The following is a 22,712-nucleotide window of genomic DNA, read 5'->3' on the forward strand; positions in this document are numbered from 1 at the left end:
AGTCAGGAGACTGGGACAGGTAGACACTAATTCCTACCTACTGTTTTCGAGGGCTGCTTCCCAGGATACTGGTACTTCTGCTCATTATGGCCTGCCTAATATATAAGTCAAAAACAAAAACATATATATTGTTCACAACTACATGAAAAAAATAAGTACCTAGGAATTATTTTCATAAAGCAGGAAAGATATATGTAGAAATCTATGTCACTTTCAAAAAAGATAGATGACTCAAATATGCATATATATTATATATACATATATACACACATCACTCTTTGTTTATTGAAAGAATTAACATTGTCAAAATGACCATAATACCAAAGGAATTATACAGATCAAGTACAACCCTACCAAATTCCAATGGCATTTTTTCAAGGTCATAGAGAAAATACTAACAAAATCTGCATGTAACCACAAGCCAAAGATATTCTGAGTAAAAAGAAAATGGGAGGCATTGTGTACCTTAAATTATACAAAGCTGTAGTAATCAAAACAATGGGGTACTGAAATAAAAACACTCAAACCAATGGAATAAAGTTGAGAGGCCTGAGAAAAACTCTCATGTGTGTGGACTGTTAATTAATGTAAAAGAGTCGAGAGCCTAAAATGGAAAAAGGAAAGCCACTTCAACAAATGGTGCTGGTAAAACCTGTTAAGTCATATGTAAAAGAATGAGTTAAGACCACTATCTTACCCCATGCACAAAATTTAGCTCCAGTGAATTAAATGCTTAATTGTTAGACCTGAATCCATAAAATACATCAAAAAAACTTGTGCAAAACACTCCATGATACTGTTGTCAGTGGTATCTTTAGTGTTTTAATTCCATTGCCCAGTAAGCTACCGAGAGTATCTCGCCCACACAGCAAAACCTGGCAAGCTACCCGTGATGTATTCGATATGCCAAACACAATAACAAGTCTCACAATGGAGACGTTACTGGGATGACTCGAGCAAATTGATGAACAACAGGAGGACAGTGCAGGACAGTGCAGACAAAAAAAATAAAAGCAAAAATAATGAAATGATTATATTAAACCAAAAAGCTTCACCATGAAAGAAACCATCACTAAAAAAAAATGATATACTATCAGGAGAAAATAGTTGCATATCATATATCTGACAAAGGGCTAATAGCCAAGATATATAAATACTCATAAAGTCACGGTCACGGTCCTCCCTTGTTCATCGATTTCCTTGAGCGGGCCCAGTAACATCTCCATCGTGAGACTTGTTGTTACTGTATTTGGCATATCGAATACATCACGGGTAGCTTGCCAGGCTCTGCCGTGCGGGCAAGATACTCTCGGTAGCTTGCTGAGGGGTGGAGGAATCGAACTAGGGTCGGCCATGTTGGCTGCATGCAAGGCAAACGCTCTACCGCTGTGCTATCGCTCCAGCCCACTCATAAAGTCAATAGCAAGAAAAACCAGCAAAAATAGGGAGTAGTGCAGAGCAGATACTTCACATAGACGACATTCAGATGGCCAAGAAGTACATGAAAAAAATGAGTCCATCATCACTGATTATCAAGAAAAAAATCAAAGTTGGGCCAGAAACTGTACAATGGGTACAATGGGTACCCAATGGGTACAATGGGTAGGGTGCTTACCCTGCACAGAGCTGACCCATGTTTGATCTCTGGCACCCCACATAGTCCTCCAAGCCACTCCTAAGTAGAGTAGGATGTGACACAAAATCCAGAAAAGAAAATTCAAATCAAAACAATTAAGTACCACCTCACACCAGGGAGACTGGTTTATAATCAGGAAAGACCGTCAAAAGGTGGGGGGTTGGAAACGGAGTGATAGCACAGCAGGTAGGGTGCTTCCCTTCATGTACCTGAGCTGGGTTCGATCTCCCACATACCATATGGTCCCCCAAAGCCAGCCAGGAGTGATACCCGAATACAGAGCTAGTAGTAAGTCCTGAGCACTGCTTGTTGTGACCTCAAACCAAAAAATAAAGAAATAGAACGCCAAAAACAAGTGCTGGTGGGATGAAAAGAAAATCCACAAATTTTGGCTCGAATTTACAGTAGCCAAGATCTGGAAACAGACCAAGTGCCTACCAAGAGCTGAGTGAATAAGTATACCAATGCACGTAGACACAATGCAATACTACTCAGCTATGAGAAAAGTTTAAGTCTTACCTTTAGCTATATCATGGATCAGTCTTGATGTATGTCAGGGTGGAGCCTTGCTAAGTCAAAAGAAGAAACAAATCCTGGATGAACAAATTCACCAGTGGTATATAAAGAAACAAAGTAAGGGATAAGACAGTGTCCAATTAGACACTTAGGGATTAGACAATTAGAGATTAGACAGACAAGGGGCTGGAGCAATAGCACAGCAGTAGGGCATTTGCCTTGCATGCAGCTGGCCCAGCCAAGCTGGGTTCAATTCCTCCACCCCTCTTGGAGAGCCTGGCAAGCTACCGAGAGTATCTCGCCCGCACGGCAAAGCCTGGCAAGCTACCCATGACGTATTCAATATGCCAAATACAGTAACAAGTCTCACAATGGAGATGTTACTGGGCCCGCTCGAACAAATTGATGAATAACGGGAGGACTGTGACCGTGACCAGACAGTGTCCAATAAAAAAAAACCCTTTGGTTCTGAGGACAGAACTCAGATTACAAAGGATAGGTAGAGAGTGGAAGTGATTCCTATTGGAAAGTAATAGAGGGGATATTGACACTTCAGTGATAAATATGATGTAATAGCACATATAAACATATAAATATTTGCACTGTTGTAAACTAATACTAACTCAACAAAAAATGTGTAGATAAAAATTAAAACTAAACCAAGAATGAAATGAGTTACTTTTAAAGTAACTCAGTAAGAAACTTATCTGAGAATTAAACCCAGGACTGTCTAACTCCAGTGATTGTGCTCTTCACATACCGAAGTGCTGAGGGAGAGTCTGTGAGCCAGATTACTGATACATTTCCTGTTCCGAGAGCAGACTCGCTGAGAAAAGATTAGCCTAAGTAGACTCAAAACAGAAAATGATAAGTAGGGAGAAATGATCTGAATAAAGTTGAAGTTCATAAAAAATGGAAACAGGACCAGAAACTCTTCATGGGATTTTTCTAGAGACAAATCTGAAACAATTCAGATTTATTGGGAAAAATTTAGAAAAATTCATAGTGTGAGAAGGAGGAAGACTAATCCTCACAGGAATTTATATGTATCATAAAGCCACGAGAATTCAAATAGGGGAACACAGGTTCAAGAACAGAAAGAAGTCAATTATTGGAAAAGAATCATAGCCAGGAAATTAGCTTATTTTTGTACAAAACTGAATATTAAAGAAGGCTTTATAAAAACAACAGAAAAATCAGTTAGCACAAGCTTTTTACAAAGCAGATTGGGAAAAGTACACTCTTGAGTCATATATCAAGTTAAATTTCAAATGTATTAAAGACATTGGTAAAAAAGTTAAAAATAGAAAAAAATATTCTGGTAGAATATCCTTAGGAAATAATTAGATGCAGAAAATATGGGGGGCAGTGTTGAACTAAGGAAGGTGTGTTAGGTAATATTGATACATAACAAATTATTCTAAACATAGCCATTTAAAATCAGGAAGCACTTATGATTTTAAAAATTCTGTTTGTAAGGAACTTGGGAGCAACTTGTGGAACTAGTTCTTATTCAGGCTCTCTCTTGAGATTGCAATCATAATATTGGCTAAATTAGAGCAAAAGGATATGTTTCCAAAATTGGCCACATTGTGGATAAGCTGAGGTTGGCTACTGGCAGGTCTCAGTTCCTTCTACATGTACCCCTTTATAAGGGGTGCTTCAGTGCCCTTATAATAGCTGGCTTTCTCCACAAGAGTGAACAGGAGGAAGTTGCAATACCTTTTATCATATAATCTCAGAAGTCCCATATTATCACATCCACTTAATTTTATTAGAGGCAACGTATTTAGTAATGAGCATGATTAAAGGGAAAGAAATTAGGCTGTTCTTATATTTGTTTCATTTTTATTGTTTATTGAATCACCGTGAGATACACAGTCACAAAATTGTTCAGGATTGGGTTTCAGTCATACAATGTTCCAACACCCATCCCTCCACCAGTGTACATTTCCCACCACCAATGCCTCCATCCTGCCTCTATCACAGGCACTGTTCATCTCTGCCCCCTTCCCTCTTTCCTTTTGTCCTTTTGGTCACTAAGGTACATTTACATATGGAATACTACACAGTCACCAGGAAAAATGAAGTCATGAAATTTGCTATAAATGGATGGACATGTATTGTATCATGCTGAGTGAAATGAATCAGAGAAATCGGGACAGACATAAAATGATTGCACTCATTTGTGAGATGTAAAAAATCCATAGCATGTTAGAAAAGATGAAGTCATGAAATTTTCATACAAGTGGTACTACATAGAAAGTATCATGCTAAGTGAAATGAGTCAGAAAGAGAGGGACAGACATAGAAAGATTGCATTCATCTGGGGGACATAAACAAAATAGGAGTCTAACACCCAAGAATAGCCAAGACAAGTACCAGGAGGTTTACTCCATGGCTTGGAGGTCAGCTGCACATGCTAGGGGGAAAGGGAGCTCAGATACAGAAGGAAGCACCAAATAAAGGGTGTTGGGAGGATCCTCCCAGGATGGGAGAAGCATGCTGAAAGTAGACTCTAGACCGAACATGATTGCCACTCAATGCCTCTTTTTGCAAACCACAGCACCCAAAAGGAGAGAGAGAACAAAAGGGAATGCCCTGCCACAGAGGCAGGGTGGGATGGGGGGGATGGGGGGTGGGAGGGATACTGGGATCCGTGGTGGTGGGAAATGGGCACTGGAGCAGGGATGGGTACTTGATCATTGTATAACTGAAACCCAAGCATAAAAATCTGTAAGTCATGGTGTTTCACTAATTAAAAAATAATAATAAAAAAAACCCATAGCATGACACTAATACCCAAAATCAGTAAAAACGAGGGTCAGGAGGATTGGTCCATGGTTGGAAACTTGCCACAAGTTGTGAAGAAGAGGGCAGTTAGGACAGAAAAGGAACCACTAAAACCATCATTAGGCTGTTTTTAAAAGCATATCATATTGTGCACACTTTAAATCATGACATAAGACAAGACAGAATAGGAAAAGACTAGAATGGCCTTGTTGGCAGAATAAGATAAATTCCATTTCCAGTAAGAAGGCCTCTTATTATCTGTATTGCAAACCATAATGCCCATAAGGAGAGAGAGTAAGAGGGAAACTGTCTGCCATAAAGGCAGGGGAGGGGTGGGACGGGGGGCGGGGTAGGGGAGTAGGATAGTAGGGACATTGGTGGTGGGAAATGTACACTAGTGGAGGGATGGGTGTTCAATCACTGTATGACTGAAACTCAAACATGAAAACTTTCTAAGTGTACCTTACAATCATTCAATTTTAAAAAGCAACAATATGGGGCTGGAGTGATAGCACAGTGGTAGGGCATTTGCCTTGCACGCGACTGACCCGGGTTCAATTCCCAGCATGACATATGGTCCTCTGAGCACAACCAGGAGTAATTCCTGAGTGCAAAGCCAGGAGTAACCCCTGAGCATTGCCAGGTGTGACCCAAAAAGAAAATAAATAAAAATAAAAAGAAATAAAAAGCAACAATAGTAAGAATCACTTCACACCAGTAAGAAGGGCATGTATCAAAAAGACTGAAAACAACAAGCGTTCGCTGGGATAAGGTGAAAAAGGAACTTGCATTCACTGTTTTTTGGGAATGTCATCTGGCTCAGCCTCTACAGAAAACAGTATGGGGATTACTCCAAGAGTAGGTATAGAACTCCCATTGACCCGGGATTCCAGTTTTTGGAATTAACCCCAAATAAAAAAGCATTCATGCAAGAAGCAATATACACACCTATATTAACTGTAGAACTGAATGTAATAGCCAGGATATGGAAACAATACAAATACCCCCACAACAGATAAATGGATAAAGCTGTGGTAGAGATATACAATACTACATAGCTATAAAAAAAACTATGAAATTGTGCAGTTCACTGCAACATGGATGTAACTATAGAGCATTATGTTACAACAAAATAAGTGAGAGGGAGAAGGACAAATAATGGATGAACTCACTCATCTACAGAATACAAAAAGAACACAAGCAATAAACAGCATTAAACAATGATGAATCCTTGGCCTTGAATTACAAACTCAGGTACCAAGCAGTGGGTGGAGGAGTGGGGATTAAAACATGGACTAAGGTGTCACTGGGAAAATGATGGAGGCTCCTGTGCACTATGGTGGTGGTAGGGTCCACTAACTTCATAAACTAAAACAATGAATGTTAACACTATTTTAACCATGTTACCTATACTATAATCAAAGCCCAAAAATTGGAAAAAGGGGGGAGGGGGAGGATGAGGAAGAGGAACATGAGGAGGAGCAACAGGTGGAGGAGGAGGAACAGGAGGAGGAGGAACAGGAGGAGGAAGAGGAACAGGAGGAACAGCAGGAGGAAGAGGAAGAGGAAGAGGAGGAGGAGGGGTGGGTTGGGGGTGGGGGTGGGAGGGCTACTGGGATTGTTGGTGCTTGAGAATGGGCACTGGTGAAGGGATGGGTACTCGATCGTTGTATAACTGAAACCCAAGCACAAAAATGTGTAAGTCTACAACTGAACCTCATAGTGTTTCACTAATAAAAATTTTAAAAAATAATTTAAAAAAAGATGAAGAGGAGGAACAGGAGGAGGAGAAACAGGAAGAACAGGAGGAGGAGGAACCGGAGATGGAGGAGGAGCAAGAACAGGAGGAGGAAGAGGAGGAACATGAAGATGAAAAGGAGGAGGAGGATGAACAGGAGGAGGAGGGGGAACAGGAGGAGGAACAAGGGGAGGAGGAGGAACAGGAGGAGGAGGAACAGGAGGAACAGGAGGAACAGGAGGAGGAGGAACAGGAGGAAGAATAGGATGAAGAGGAGGAGGAACAGGAGGAGGAGGAACACCAGGAACAGGAGGAGCAGGAGGAGGAACAAGAGGAGGAAAAAGAGGAGGAACAGGATGAGTGGGACAACAGGAGGAACATGAGGAGGAGGAGGAACAGGAGGAGGAGGAACACCAGGAACAGGAGGAGCAGGAGGAGGAACAAGAGGAGGAAAAAGAGGAGAAACAGGATGAGTGGGACAACAGGAGGAACATGAGGAGGAGGAGGAACAGGAGGAGCAGGAGGAGAAACAGGAGGAAGAGGAGGAGAAAGAGGAGGAACTGTATGAGTAGGAACAACAGGAGGAACAGGAGGAGGAGGAGGATGAACAGGAGGAGGAGGATGAACAGGAGGAGGAGGAGGATGAACAGGAAGAGGAGGAGGAGGTATAGGAGGAGGAACAGGAGGAGGAGGAGAGGGGGAGGAGGAGGAGGAGGAGGATGAACAGGAGGAATAGGAGGAGGAACAGGAGGAGGAGGAGCAGGTGGAGGAACAGGAGGAGGAACAGGAAGAGGAGGAGAAGGAGGAACAGGAGGAGGAGGTATAGGAGGAGGAACAGGAGGAGGAGGAGGAACAGGAGGAATAGGAGGAGGAACAGGAGGAGGAGGAGCAGGAGGAGAAGGAGGAGGAGGATGAACAGGAGGAATAGGAGGAGGAACAGGAGGAGGAGGAGGAGGAGGAACGGGAGGAGGAACAGGAGGAGGAGGAGCAGGAGGAGAAGGAGGAGGAGGAGGAACAGGAGGAATAGGAGGAGGAGGAGCAGGAGGAGAAGGAGGAGGAGGAGGAACAGGAGGAGGAAGAAAAGGAGGAGGAGGAGAAGGAGGAGGAGGAGGAGGAGGAGGAGGAGAAGCAGCAGCAGCTGAGGGGCTGTAGCAATAGTACATTGAGGAGGGCATTTGCCTTGCACATGGCCAACCCAGGTTTGATCCCTGCCAACCCATATGGTCCCCCAAGCACCACCAGGAGTAACTCCTGAGCTCAAAGCCAAGGAGGAACACCTGAGCATTGCCGGGTGTGGCCCAAAAAGCTAAAAAAAAAAAAAAAAAAAGAAGAAGCTGAGAGAACATAGGTCTTGCCAGGCATCTTGTTTTGTCATACAATTAAGCAATTAAATGGTGGGGCTTAAGGTGTCTTCCTGCACTTTCTCTGATTCTGAATGTCACAGAAAGAAATATTCTGCAATGTACTGATACATCATTTAAAACCATCATTCTTAACACTGCAAACTGAAATCACAAAGAAGCGATAGGATTTTATTGATTCCAGGGCTTCATTCCCAGAGTTCAAGAATAAAAAAAAAATTAAAAAGCTGAGAAACTGATGATAAGTAACACAAACCACTTATTTAGTGACAGCTTCCAAGAGATCAAGGAATAAGGTCAAGAGTTCAGAACTGGCTAGAATCACCTCCGGAAGAAAGCAATGAGTTAGCTGAGATCCTGGAAATACTTGCACTCCACAAATATTCATCTATCTACTAGTTCCTAGACACAGGAACTATTGGAATACTGAGGCAAAAACAGCTGGAGATGAGACAGTTGAAATAAACACTGATAGCCTTTTAAATGGAAGAAAAATTTACCAGCAAGTAGAAACACTCAAATCGCCCACTTAACCTCATGTAGAAAAAAGATTAAAGATGAACCCGCTTATGTAGGAAAAAGATTAGGAGGGGCCAAAGTGACAGTTATGCAGGCAGAGTATTGTCTCTCACCTGGCCAACTTGAGTTCAATCTCTTGCATCCTGAGCCCCACCAGGAGTGATCCCTGAACCCAGAGCCAAAACACTTCTTATACCCCAAGACTCAATTTCAGTATATCTGAACATCTGCTAATTAGAAATAGCAACCAAACTTCTAGAAATCTGCTTCTTTAATTGACACAGTTATTTTGCCTTTGGGGCTGGAGCGATAGCACAGCGGGTAGGGCATTCGCCTTACAAGCGGCCAACATGGCCGACCCGAGTTCGATTCCTCCGCCCCTCTCGGAGAGCCCGGCAAGCTACCGAGAGTATTCGATATGCCAGACACAGTAACAACAAAGTCTCCAATGGAGACGTTACTGGGCCCGCTCGAGCAAATCGACGATCAACGGGAGGGCCTTTACCTTACCTTTACCTTATTTTGCCTTTGGGCTCACATATATATATAAATATATGCATATATCTACAGACATGTATAAAACTCTGAGTCATATACTGATTTAATACATGTGATTTTTTCTTTTTCTCATATCAATTTTAACCTCAGACATAATATTATCTCTAAAATAACAAATTTATAAATATTTCTGATTCAAAAATATTCTCCGCTTTTATATTCAACTTCTTAATCATATTATTATATTTATAAATCTAAAAATTTTAATAATCACTCTTGGGAGAAATATTTAACTAGTGTTTGTTCTCATTGTCAATGGAGTTGATTAGACTCTCTTTTAGTATGTTAAACAGCATTCAAATTTTTAATATATTCAATTCCTTTTTACATGCTTCAATAGTGTGAGTAACCTTCCCTAGCACTTAAGTGATTTTTACAAATCTAATAGATTAAAATTGTGCATATGTTGGTAAACAGAAATTTGTAATATTATGAAGTTAATAAGATTTGAAGTGAAAAACACAAATTTAAATCAGTAAGTCAAATACACACTTTGGGTTGGTTATCACAACACTAATGAGTTACTTGAATAGGCCAAATTCTCTCATATATAAAAAACATCCAAAACACGAAATATGCACATTAATCTTTTGTGGGTTGATGCCCAGGTGTTGCTCGTTTCACTGTGCTCAAGAGTGATAGTGGGGGCCGGAGCGATAGCACAGTGGGTAGTGCGTTTGCCTTGCATGCGGCTGACCCGGGTTCGATCCCCGGCATCCCATATGGTCCCCCAAGCACCGCCAGGAGTAATTCCTGAGTGCAGAATCAGAAGGAACCCCTGTGCCTCGACGGTTGTGACCCAAAAATGCAAAAAAATAAAAATAAAAGAGTGACAGTGGGGTTCAGGCCCTCCATTGCTGCACCCAGCAACATACAGTGACCAAACCTGGGCTGAGCACACGCCATGCTCTAACCACTGTACCACATCCTGGCCCCCATGTATTATTATTAAGCACAACATATCCATGCTATGGTTTTCTTAGTTTTTTTTTAATTCTAACTTTTCCTTGGATGAAAAGATCGTTATTCACTAAGAACTGAGAATTTAAATCTATTCGTTCCAGCAGTCATGGTATGTCCCAAGTCTTACCTCCTCAGTTGATATTTGTACTTGCCTTAAAGTTCCCTGAAAAGGGTCCCATGTATCAGCACCCCACTTTTCTTTTTCTTTTTTTTTGGCTACACCAGCAGTGATAGGGGTCCATGCTGGAAAATTGAACCCAGACCTCCAATATGCAAAACATACATTGTGTGAGCTCAACATACTGAACTATCTCCAGTCACTGTATCAGCCCGTTTGAGACTATCATGCACACAGACCTCAAGGGACACGCTGAACTGTCTCTATGGTTACGTGTTAACACTGCCACGTTTGGGTAATCTCACAGTTTACTTCCATGTCATCAGAATCTTGAGTTGGCTAATGAAAGGCTGCAACTCTTAAGCAAATGTAAGTGATTAGATTTTGAATATATTTTGTTCGTGAAGATACTGGGTACCTTATCTTCTAGATCTAAGAGAAGTGAACCCGCAATTTCATACATAGCTTCATTATCCTCTCTAGCAATGTCATAACACTACAGTCGTTAATATGACCAACCAGAGAATGCATTTTTGGGGGTGAAGAAACAGAAGCAGGAGGAAGAGGTGGGAAATGATTTCAGTCTAGTTAAGATATAATAGTGACCAGCTAATATTACTAGATATGGATCAAATTAGACACATCAGGACATGTTCAGGGATAATGGACTTGGCAGTGGATTATACCTATTAGGAGGGAAGAAAGGAATCAGATATAACACCTGCACATTTGCCTTAGTAATTGAGTGGATGGTAGTACTGGATTTTGTTTTCTTACAAAAGAAACAACAGGGTGCCTGAAACAGTAAAATACGGAGGGCATTTACCTGGCATACAGCCAACCTGGCTTCAATCCCAGGCACCATATATGGTCCCCAAACACTGCCAGCAGTCACTCCTGAGCACAGAGCCAGGAAGCACTGAGCATTGACTGGTGTGGCCCCCTCCCAAGTTACAAAGCATAATATTAACTGTCTTCCCGTGTCCATACAGAAAGGACATTGCTTTAAGGTAAACTATTCAAAAGACACAAGGAGAAGAGAAAGGTAATATTAACTTATAATACAAGTTCAGTGCCCTGGGATGGGTGTGACCCGATAAACCTAAGCTATCTGAGGAAGGACAAAACAGTGTTATCCTACAGCCCCCAAACAATAAAAATGTCCTTGGTGTTTTCTCACTTGCTATCTCAGAGGTTCTTCATAAACCTTTGATAGAGAAAGACAAGGAGGAAGGAATTTTCATCCACAAGGTGGGTTTTTTCCTGATGTTTCTGCTCAGGAATGGGGGAGAACATTCTGTGTGTGTGTGTGTGTGTGTGCGTGAGCGCGTGTGCACGCACGTGTGCAAATATCATAACACCTTTATTTATAAAAATCAAAAATTAGAAACGGGCTGGAGCAATAGCTCAGCGGGTAGGGCATTTGCCTTGCACACAGCCAACCCAGGTTCGATTCCCAGCATCCCATATGGTCCCCTGAGCACCGCCAGGAGTAACCCTGTGAGCCAGGTGTGACCCAAAAAAGCAAAAAAAAAAATAGAAACAAATAAAAAGGTAAAGGTAAAGGCCCTCCCGTTGATCGTCAATTTGCTCGAGCGGGCCCAGTAATGTCTCCATTGGAGACTTTGTTGTTACTGTGTTTGGCATATCAAATACTCTCGGTAGCTTGCCGGGCTCTCCGAGAGGGGCGGAGGAATCGAACTCGGGTCGGCCATGTTGGCCGATTGTAAGGTGAACGCCCTACCGCTGTGCTATCGCTCCAGCCCTCTATCTATCTATCTATCTACTTGGATAGAAACAAATATTAACCAATAAATGGATATAAACTGCAATAATGTCATACAACAGAGTACCGCCCATCAATATGAAAAATAAGTAACTGACATATGCAACAAGTTGTAAGAATAACTATGCTGAGTTAAAAAATGGGGTGAACATATTGTGTGATTCCACTTACATAAAATTATAGAAATGAAAATTAGAGAAAATTCCTATTAACTTCTGTGACAGAAAACAGCTCACTGGCTGCCTGGAAATAAAGTGGAGCTACTCAGTAAGGTCAGGAGGGAAGAGTTAGAAAAGAGTTGAGGACATTTTTGGAAGACTGATGTTTTCACAGGTGTCCGCATATTAAGGAGAACATTCTTAACAACTAGTCTTGCTGCTGCTTACAAAGCCCATCCTTGGCATCTCTTGGTGGGTTGCCATGTGCCACTCATGAAAGAAAAGGACTGATGAGTTGACCTTCCTGGAAGCTAAGCAAAGAGAATTGCAAAAATCATAACCATTTCCAGAGACAATCTACGGTTGACCAGAAATCACTTCAAATAGCAAAACGTATCGATGTAAAAGAAATGCATATAAAAATCTGCACATTCTTTCATTAGCAAAATAGAATTCTGCTAGATAATAATTTCCATACTATTACAAAGTGAGTTTTATATTAATTAGCAAGTTCTCCCAAGAGCATGAAAGGCAGCTGATCTTCTAAATTGCTTGCTTACTTAACAAATCAGTAAATTAATAGGCCACTATGAGCAACTTATTTTTAGGACAGGTGTTTTGCTTGCTATCATTTTCACAGATATTTTTATCATATAAATTATTTTTCATAGCCTTAAGAGATTTCTAGATGAGTAGTAAATAAGAAATACCATCAGAGATGTAACTGAAAAATCAAAACCATGCAATTCCTTTGGAAATCATAGGAAAATACCTTCTTGAATTCGTACGTTTTCTTTCAGTTGGACCCAGAGAAGCATTCACCATAAAATATAAAGTGAGAAATTTCACTCCATCAAATTAAAAACTTCTGTTCCCAAAATACATTATAAAAATTAAAAAATGGTGTGGGTTGTAGTCATCTTTTTGTAATAGAATGTATGTCTTGCATATATGATGCCCTAGGTTCAATTCCTGGTACCACACACACAAAAAGACATTATTAAGAAAATGAAAAAGCAAGCCACCAACTATGGGCAGATCTAGAATACATAATCCAATGGTTTTATACTTATCTGAAGGCCAGACCCAGTCCACAGAAATTTCCTGCATGTCTGGAAAAAGGTATTAAAATGTAATACATTAGGGCTGGAGTGATAGCACAGTGGGTAGGGCATTTGCCTTGCATGTGGCCGACCCGGATTTGTTTCCCAGCATCCCATATGGTCCCCCGAGCACCGCCAGGAGTAATTCCTGAGTGCATGAGCCAGGAGTAACCCCTGTGCATCACTGGGTGTGACCCAAAAAGCAATAAATAAATAAATAAATAAAATGTAATACATTGTATGCCTGGTCATTTCAGTGACTAGTAGGTTGCAAACCATTGACATAATCTCTGGCAAGGTATACTAAACCAGATGACAAAAAAAGAAGAGTCAAAAGATGGCGGCCACACCGGAGCCTTGTGGACAGCAGGTTTGAGCCGCGGGTGGGGGCGGCGGGGACCTCATGGGACGGGGGGCGTTCCAGCCCGTCCTTCACGCCCAACCGAGGTCACCAGCTGCCCCCCACGAGCAGCTCTCCGGCACGGCCACGGCCCCGGAAGCACAAGGACTTAGCACAGAAAGCCACCCGCTTGGAGCAGAAAAGCAAATGGACTATGTGTTAAACCGCACCAGCATGCCTGCCCGGAGGGGAAAGGGTGTTGACCCACTTGCCCGCTCCTCTCTGGAAAGAAAGATGGCGGCCGCACCGGAGCCTTGTGGACAGCAGGTTTGAGCCACGGGTGGGGGCGGCGGGGACCTCATGGGACGGGGGGTGGGGCGTTCCAGCCCGTCCTTCACGCCTGACCGAGGTCACCAGCTGCCCCCCACGAGCGGCTCTCCGGCACAGCCACGACTCCAGAGCACAGAAACCAATCTCTTAACTATCTAACTTTTAATAGAAATACTTCCAGGGTTAATAAGTAAAATAGCAGAAATCCAAAACCATTTTATTCTTAACATCATTTTATTCTTAAACCCAGCTGTAGAAAGCAAATCATTTCACAACACCGTTTCAGCATGTCTGATTGGGGGGGGGGGGGGTCGTAAACTCTAAACAATAATGGTGCATCTTCTATCAAAACAATGAATCTAGTCAAAGTAGATAGAGTATTAACTAGAACTCATCTGCCTCACAGGAATTGGGAGGGGTGGAAAGTGGGGTTCTAATGGGGTTCGCGGTTAAAAATAAGTATTGGTAAAGGGAAATGTGTTTGATATTTACATGACTGAGACCTAAACCCGAAAGCTCTGTAACTTTTCCCACAGTGATTCAATAAAGAAATAAATTATAAAAAAAAAGAAGAGTCAATATATAATAAATGCGCAAAGTACCAAAAATTTTAATTGAGACTTAAAATATCAGCTATCCAATAAACACATGAAAAGATACTCATACATAACGTTCACCATAACCATGCCACGGGACCCGGTGCCAGGCTGTTTCACTCGGGGCGTCCCAGAGGGTGAGAACCCACCCGGTGCCAAGGGACCCAGCCCTGGCAGCCAAAAACCTCCAGAATTCAACAACCACCAGGCTCAAGGCTACTCTCCACATGCTTGGGCCAAGCCTCACCCATGAGTGAACCTATTCCTGGACTGCGCGGCCTCGAATGCTTGATCCGACACTTCATAAGACACACCCTACCCATATTCCAAGTGTACTTCCTACTTTGATGGGGTTCAAAGTAGGAAGCAACCAATCTTAGAGGGAAATTCATATATATATATATATATATAATTAGCACACAAGGCTCAAACATTAACAAATTGTTAGTGATCTCGTACAGAAGGTCTTAATAGCCGCTATTGTAATAGAACAATCTTTACACTCTTTCCTCTAAGAATACTTTTTTGTAGCATTTTCAGCAGTTTTTCATAACAAACAGTACAAAATATATTATTTCAGCTCTGCTTTGGGGCAGGGATTAGGTTTCGGGATGGAAAAATCTGAAATATGGTCCTGGGAAGACGTAATGGTGGAGGGATTGGTGCTTGAATATAAAATGTAATAGAACATTGTGAACTACCTTATAATTTTTTATTTTAAAATTTTAAAAAAGATACTCAGTATCAGTAACATTATTCCTCAAGAAAGGCAAATTAAAACTAAAATGAGATATAAACTCAGTGGTATAGTTTAAATTAACAGATTATCATTAGGGTGTAGAACAACAAGAATCTTCACACATTGTTGGTGGAAGTTAGAAGTTGGTGGAAGGTGCAATATAGCTGGAAAAGAGTTTGACAATTTCTTATATAGTTACCATAGTCTTCTTCCAAGAAGTGAAAACATGTTGGTAGAAAAACATTTTATTCATGGTGTCCCCAAATTAGAAACCCACAAATTTCCATCTATAATTGTGTGAGCAGATGACCAAATTGTGGCATATTTACAAAATATCATTGTATTCTACAATTAAGTGAAACAAGCATGCAACAGCATGACTGAATCTCAACATCAGTATGCTGAGTGAACAAACCCATAAGAGAAATAGTTCATATCATATGGTACTATTTATATTGTTCTTTCTAGAACAAATCAAACTTCTATTACCAAAGATATCAAACCATGGTGTTCTGCAGCTGGGGGGGTGAGCTGAAGAGTTGGAGATTTAAGTGGAAAGAGATACCAAAAAAAAAAACAATCTGAGGAGTTAAAAAACATTCCCTATCTTAATCAAGATAATGAGTATATGAATTTATCAAAACTCACTAAACTCACAAACTCACAAACCCTAAAATCTTTGTGCTTTTTTTCAATAGGAATTTTTTTTCTTTTTAGATTTTTATTAGTGAAACACCATGAGGTACAGCTGTAGATTTACAAATTTTTGTGCTTGGGTTTCAGTTATATAATGATTGAATACCCAACCCTCCACCAGTGCCCATTCTCCAACACCACTGATCCCAGTATCCTTCCCACCTCCCCCAACCCCCCTCCCATCCCACTCTGCCTCTGTGACAGGTCATTCCCCTTTGTTCTCTCTCTAGGAATTTCTTTTTCATAGGTAAAATACACTTTTGCTTCCATGTTTTCCTCATTCATAAGAAAGTCTCCAGAATCATGAAGACAGTAAAGAGTTTTGACTGCATATTAGATTTTTTAAATGCCGCCAATAAAACAGTACTTCTCATATGTAGGATATAAAGAAGCATCATAAAGGAATAGGCTGTGTTCCAACATTGTATGCATAAAACTCTATCATGAACAGCATTGTAAATCACAGTGCCTAAAATAAAATTGAAAGAAAGTAAAAATTTTAAATATTTTCATTAGGCACATATGCAATAGTACAGTGGGTAAGGCACTTGCCTTGCAGCACGCAACCCAGGTTCAATCCCCAGTACCCTAGATGATACACTGAGCCCTGCCACAAGTAAGCCCTGAGCACCATTGGGTGTGGCCCAAAGACCAAAAGAATTTTTTTCATTAAAAAACACAATAACAGGGGCTGGAGCGATAGCACAGTGGGTAGGGCATTTGCCTTGCACGCAGCCAACATGGCCAACCCGAGTTCGATTCCCAGCATCCCATATGGTCCCTCAAGAACTACCAGGAGAAATTCCTGAATGCATGAGTCAGGAGTAACACCTGAGCATCGCCGGGTGTGACCCCAAAAGAAAAAAAAAACAATAACTGGGCCAGAGCAATAGTATAGTGAGTAGCGTGCTTGCCTTGCATGCACAAATTTGATAATGGCATCCCATATGGTCCAGCAAGCCCATCAGAAGTGATTCCTGTGTGCAGAGCCAGGAGTAACCCCTGGGCATACTGCCCAGTGTGGCCCAAAAAACAAAACCAAAAAAAAAAAATCACAGTAACTGACCAAACACTGTTTGACTTATATTTACCTTCTATTAAAGAGGCAGAATATGTTTTAAATAGGTTAATATTATATGCTGTTTTTTCATTAGGTGAAATATACTATATACTCCCCATGCTTACATAATAGCTTGGGGAGTATATAGGCATGAAGCCATGTGAGGAAGAGCCAAAAACATGCTATACAGCTCACCTACACTCACGTCTGTCGTTCTGCTGCCCACACAAACCTTGGCCTCTTAAATTAGTGTCATATGAAGACTACAGTGCAGTTCCCAGGAGTCTATTGGGAGGTTCTGTGCCCAGCAGAGCCTAGAAAATGTGTTGGCTCCCTGGCTCCCAGACACTGATCTCCTCGGCCAACTCTAGAGAGCCTTCAGGACTCCTTGCAGCACAAGTGAGCTTTCATTTCAAAGCAATGACACACTTCCTAAAACGGGGACTCATCCATCCATTGGGATTGAGGAACAATTCAGGAAAATGCAACAAAATTAGTCTTAGAATGATTTCTCTATTCTATCCTGTCCCTCAACTCCAATTTTATCTTTATGGAGCTCCAAACTGAAAAGTCTTGACTTCTGCCTACACTAGTACTTCTTCAACATTTTCCACTCACAACACATTTTTGCCAGAGAAATGCAACAGACACAACTATTGCCAGATATTCTTTAGATTTATCATGCATTTGACTTGGGATGAGTTTTCAGCCATCATGCATTCACAGTCCTTTTACTGTGTTCAGTTATGGGATTGCAACCAACAGTTTAAGGAACTAGAACCTAAAGGGCTGGAGAGAGAGGACAGCAGGCAGGGTGCTAGCCTTTTCAAGCAGCTGATCCAGGTTCAATCCCCAGTATCCCAAATATGGCCCTGAAAGCACGGGACTGATCCCGGAGTGCAGAGCCAAGACAATGCCTTGAGCACCTCTGAATGTCCCCAAGGAAATGAAGCTAGAGCCTAGACTATCTCTAACCTTTGGCCCTGCTTATTGAGCAAAACTTAAAGGAGTTTGAGTCTCAGTTACTTCCTTCTTGTCTTGAACCACCCTGCCCTCAGAATCCCATTTCACCCCTGCAGATTCCAAACCTTGATCCAGGTATGAGGCCATCACCTATGTAAGCATGGAGTCTCACTCAGCTATCGTTCCACTAGCACCACTCACTCACAAGGAAGTTAAAGGCCAGAGAGTGGGGCCGCCTTGCATGCAGCCAACCTGGGTTCAATCCCCAGCATCTCATATGGTCCCCCAAGCCTGCCAGGAGTGATTCCTGAGAACCACTGCATGTGGTCCAAAAACAAAAATAATCAAAGGAGTTAGAAATGAGATTCAACAAGTAATATGTTTATAAGAAAGGTGTTTGAGAAATGTTTAACAAATGATTAGCAGGTTTACATGATCCTCAATTTCTAAATCAGTTTTTCAATTTTTGTAAATGTAGCTGGAAAATCTCACTTTACATTAAACATGGGACATGCAGCTCCTATTGGAATTTTGACAGTATAAATGTTTTTTATCCTCAATCGGGTGTTTTCAGGTATATATCTGAAGAGAAATTTTCTTTTTAAATAGTTTCATTCCGGGGCTGCAGCAATAGCACAGTGGGTAGAGCGTTTGCCTTGCATGCGGCCGACCCGGGTTCGATTCCCAGCATCCCATATGGTCCCCTGAGCACCTCTAGGGGTAATTCCTGAGCACAGAGCCAGGAGTAACCCCTGTGCATTGCCGGGTGTGACCCAAAAAGCAAAAATAAAAATAAATAAATAAAAAGGTTTCATTCCATACATAAATACTCAAACTTAAAGAATGATAACATATTTTCATAAAGGGCTGTGTCAGGAAAATAACACTTTTTTTCTGTTTTTGGATAAAAGTGTTTCCTTTCACTTACATTTAGTGGGTTTGAGCTATCTTATCTAAAAAACAAAGAAAAATAAAGAAGTCTTGTTTCGATCATCGTACCATCTGTGTAAGTTGAGGAAATCCCCTTAGTTTATAGCAAAACCCAAGGAGCACATCTTCATAGACTGAAATTTAAAAATCGTCACTGCAAAACTGAGTATGTGTCACACTTGAGACCACCGATGTCAAAGAGAAACTTAGACACTCTAAGGAAACTCTTTTGTCCTGGGCTGAAATACAACAGACTGAAGTTCAATTTAGAAGTCTAGAACCATCATCTATTATTTTTCACCTTAGTCACTGCTCTGTTAAAATGGAAGATGCGGCTAATCAATTACAGCAGCTGAGGTGGAATATTGTATAGCTTGTAATCTTTGAAGCTTAAAAGAAAATCCGTTTACAAAAATTCAGAGATACATCAAAATGACAAGGGGAATAAAAGTGCCTTCATTTTCAATTAACACCAGTCAGAGTTTAGAAAGCTGTAACATACTTATAATCCTTTTCCTTACCTCTTATAACATCTTCCAATTTGATCATAAACATGTCATGGAAATAGAACTGATGGGATGTTTACAAAACAGATATTTTCAATGGATGCTAATAATACGCTTAAACCCAAGACCTAACTTCCTAAAGGGATATAAATTATATATGACTGAGTAAAAGGTATACAAGAACGCATCAAAACATATACCACAAGGCAGACAAAAATAACAGGATATTTTTTAGTTGGTATTTATTGAACACATCCTTAATGAGAGAAAGTTTCCAAATTTCTCCTGAAGAATATGCTTTCACTTTGTCAAATTATAGACTATATGCTTAGAAAATAACCCAGAAATAAAAGCACACTTCACTGCACTCAGAAATAAAAAAAAATATTTAGGAGACTATTCAAATATGAATTTATATATAATCAGATATATGCACTTCTTAATAATGATTACTTTTGCTTAATTTCATTACAAAAGAAATATGCTCAAGTCTTCCTATAAGTGTCCTCATAAAGGGGATTTTGGTTCGCTAGTCATAACGAAGTCTAATTATTACTGGTACTTATTCTTCCTGTTTCTTTGTTTTATGACCAAACATATCTTTCCATACAGATATTTTTTATTTTTTTACTGAATCACCATGAAGTACAGTAAAGACTTACAAACTTTTGTGCTTACGTTTCAGTCATACAATGATCAAGTACCCATCCCTCCACCAGTGCCAGTTCTCCACCACCAATGTTCCCAGTATCCCTCTCCCCCCCATCTAACCCCCACACCAACCTCTGTGGCAGGCACATTCCCTTTCACTCTCTCTCTCCTATAGGGTGTTGTGGTCTGCAATGCAGGCATTAAGTGGCCATCATGTTCGGTCTATAATCTACTTTCAGCACACATCTCCCATCCCGAGCAGGCCCTCCAAGCATCCTTTATTTGATGTTCCCTTCTCTGAGCTGCCTTTTCCCCCAGCATGTGAGGCCGACTTCCAACGTGTGGAGCAATCCTCCTGGTCCTTATCTCTACTTTTCTTGGTTGTTAGTCTCCCATTCTGTTACTTTATATTCCACCAATGAGTGTGATCTTTCTATGTCTGTCCCTCTCTTTCTCACTTAGCATCCATACAGATTTTTGAACTGTCATTTCTCCTGCCATGCTGCAGTAGTATTAAGAACTGTGTGTGAATGTTAACTACAATTCACTTTAGAAGCTGCAGAACTTGTGTATGTGTATAGAAACAGATAAATAGGCAGAGATCCCACACATACCCACAAGTCAGTCAAAATGAAATTCAAGTACAAGAGTGACCCAGAATTCCACCATCAGCTGCATCACATGGATGAAAGCCCAGGAAGGGAGCCTGCCTTACATATGTAAGACACCTGACTTACATATGGCAGCATTGGCCCGCCTTGGTTCAAACCCCCCAGAACCTCATATTGTCTCCCAAGTGACCAAGGGGTCATTCCTGAGTACAGAGCCCTGAGTACTGCTAGCTGTAGCCCCCAAAACCTTCAAAATAAAAATAAAACCCAGAGAGGCTCACGATTGATGTAAGAAACTGCCACCTCATTTGTTCCTTGTGAGAGAGGCCTCCCCTGAACGCAACTTCCGATAGGCTCATCAGCTCCCATGGACTTCTAGGTACCTAGTGTCTCTGCACAAGTACTAAAAGCAGTTGGAAGGGGCTGGAGAGATAGCACAGGGGGTAGGGCGTTTGCCTTGCATGCGGCCGATCCGGGTTCAATTCCCAGCATCCCTTATGGTCCCCTGAGCACCGCCAGGAGTAATTCCTGAGTGCAGAGCCAGGAGTAACCCCTGTGCACCGCCGGGTGTGACCCAAAAAGCAAAAAATAAATAAATAAATAAAAGCAGTTGGAAATCAAATTTAGACTTCCCAGAGCCAAACTTTTCATGATTTCACCCTGAGGGGGTGACTCTCAAACGCTCTTTGTGAGAATATAACCCAGTGAGGGGCTGGATGGCCTCAACAGGACAACGACCTCCAATATGTATACAAAAGGAAACGCTGGTCTCAGAACAGCTTTCTATGGAATACTGGGAATAGTAAGTGCCAAGACCCCCTCATCTCTTGCCAATCCTTGTTTAATAAGTCTACCCTTGGGGCTGGAGCAATAGCACAGCGGGTAGAGCATCTGCCTTGCACATAGCTGACCCAGGTTCGATTCCCAGCATCCCATATGGTCCCCTGAGCACCGCCAGGGATAATTCCTGAGTGCAGAGCCAGGAGTAACCCCTGTGCATCGCTGGGTATGACCCAAAAAGCAAAAAAAGAAGTCTACCCTTTCCTCTTGAGCCTACCTTTTTATCCCATACTATGTAATATACAGTTTATTCTAAATCCTTATTAATGACCTGAAGGAAACGCCCACATGGCAGATACAGGCTGAAATGTCAGTGGGTGGTTCTGTCTGGCTAATAGGGCTATAGGTAATATCTGTTTTCTTTCTGACATTGTAAATTTACTCCCTTACTTTTAGAATGTAGGTGAATAGCTATTGAAAATGAAGTTGACCCCATCAAAATGGTAGACAAGAATCAAAGCTACTTGGTCTGGAATAAACCACTGGTTCCGTTAAAGATGTAATCTATGAAGATAGCATTCTTAAAAAATTAATCAGGTGTCTGTTCTCAATTTATCACCATAAATTTTGTGAGAGAAGCTAGTTCATGTCTGTAATTTAGAGGATGACCACCTCTGAGTCCCAAAAGATTCTTAGAAAATATCTTGTTCGATCTTTACCCAGGTTGCTTCGCCTACAGGACTTTCAGGGATAGTTGTTCTTGTGAGAAATAATAAATCATGCTACATAAAATATAGCCTAAAATGGGTTTACACTTCCATTTATGAGAATGGATAGTGGCAGTAGATGAATCAAAGTCATCTCATTTAACTCATCGTCCTAACAAGGATGGTTATCTGGCTTCCTAGTCTGTTGGAAAGAAAAGTGAAATAGGAGAGGGGCTTGGAGATGCAGATAGCAAGTCACGCAAAGTGGTGAACAGAGAGAAAGCAATGCCAGCCTCATAATGTTAAAGATATAAAGAGTGGGGCTGGAGCAATAGCACAGTAGGGAGGGCATTTGCCTTGCATGCAGCCAATCCAGGTTCGATTCCCAGCATTCCATATGGTCCCCCAAGCACCACCAGGAGTGATTTCTGAGTTCATGAGCCAGGAGTAACCCCTGTGCATTGCTGGGTGTGACCCCTCCAAAAAAATCAAAATAAAAAAGATCACAGTCACGGTCCTCCTGTTGTTCATCAATTTGCTCGAGGGGGCCCAGT

This window comes from Sorex fumeus, unplaced genomic scaffold (assembly GCF_029834395.1).
Source record: "Sorex fumeus unplaced genomic scaffold, SorFum_2.1 ptg000086l, whole genome shotgun sequence".
NCBI classification, from domain to species: domain Eukaryota; kingdom Metazoa; phylum Chordata; class Mammalia; order Eulipotyphla; family Soricidae; genus Sorex; species Sorex fumeus.